The sequence below is a fragment of the Corvus brachyrhynchos genome, unplaced genomic scaffold (genome assembly GCF_000691975.1).
Source record: "Corvus brachyrhynchos isolate BGI_N302 unplaced genomic scaffold, ASM69197v1 scaffold101, whole genome shotgun sequence".
NCBI classification, from domain to species: domain Eukaryota; kingdom Metazoa; phylum Chordata; class Aves; order Passeriformes; family Corvidae; genus Corvus; species Corvus brachyrhynchos.
The window spans coordinates 7,413,037-7,414,326 of NW_008237239.1; positions in this window are offsets into that span (position 1 = coordinate 7,413,037).

Here is a 1,290-nt window from a genome sequence, read left to right on the forward strand (position 1 = left end):
TCACACAATTTTCTCTGATGTCAAACAATTCCAAAATAAACCAATCAGGCTGGAAAGTGCACATGAAGATGCTTGATTAATTACTGATTTGCCAGTGGGAGACATTTAAGACATAGGGGCCATTTTCAGGTACCTGTTTCCCAGAATGTCACAAACCATGCTGGGTAATGAACAAAGCAGATGAGGATGCTGAGCACTGAAGACTAACTTAACATTTCAGCAAATATTAAACAAAATTCTATGCATGAAGTTTCTGCTGTTGTTATAAAGAACACTCTGCTATATCAGACTTCATAACTTAAAAAATGTATTTAACACAAACAAATTCCCATTTATTTAAAGGCAGAAAGTATCACAAGCTGAACTTTTTGTAGCCTAACAACAATCTACATACCTTCCGCTAATGTTTATGGCCCATTTTTCCACTGTTTTCCAGTGTAAATTAAATTAATACAGAATGGGCGTTTGCATTCAGCTTTTGAAACTGGTGGGAGGCACCGAATGATGTAGCACAAGTATCACTGAATGCAGTTAATTGTAATATATATTTCTCCTCTCTTGGCAAAAGAAAGTTAAAGTTGAGAAGTTAGGGACACTTGGAAACACACTGTATCTTAATCAATGATACTCCAGAGAGAAATTATGAAGCACCGTGTCCCCTCAGTAACATTTACTCTGCTTGTACTACTCAATCTAAAACACTTGCATTTAACATGTGTACAAGGTAATCTCATATATTTCTATCTTTACAAAGAGCAAGAACACATCCTAGAAAACACCAACAACCATCACCAAAATTAGTTTTGCTTCCTAGCACTTAAGTAATCCAGCCAGTTGGCCACTTCGATGAACAAGTAATGAGACTCTAACACCTGTCTCTTCTCCATTATTGTTCCAAAAAGACAAACTGAAGGGCCATCAGCAATTTAGTCTGTCAAGATGTCTCGTTATTTGAAATAATGGCATTGTATTTAGAACAGGGCACATCGAAGCTACAGAGTGTTACACAGTGGAAAAAATCCAGGGGCAACAATACACTGCAAGTAATGGCACTCATCAATGTAAAAAAAACCAACCAAAAAACCACCCAAACCAAATCCAAGCTCCAGCAGCCCAAACACTTAACTTCCTTTATTTTTCAAATTTATGTATTTAAGAGGAAGCAAAATAGTGGGAAGAACTGCAAAAACCTTTCTTCCGGGAGCCATTTGCGGGACTGCTCAGGCGCTGGCGTCTGTCCCCCTCGCGGGCCCGTTCTGTCTGACCACGGGCACAGCGGTCGCTGCAGCC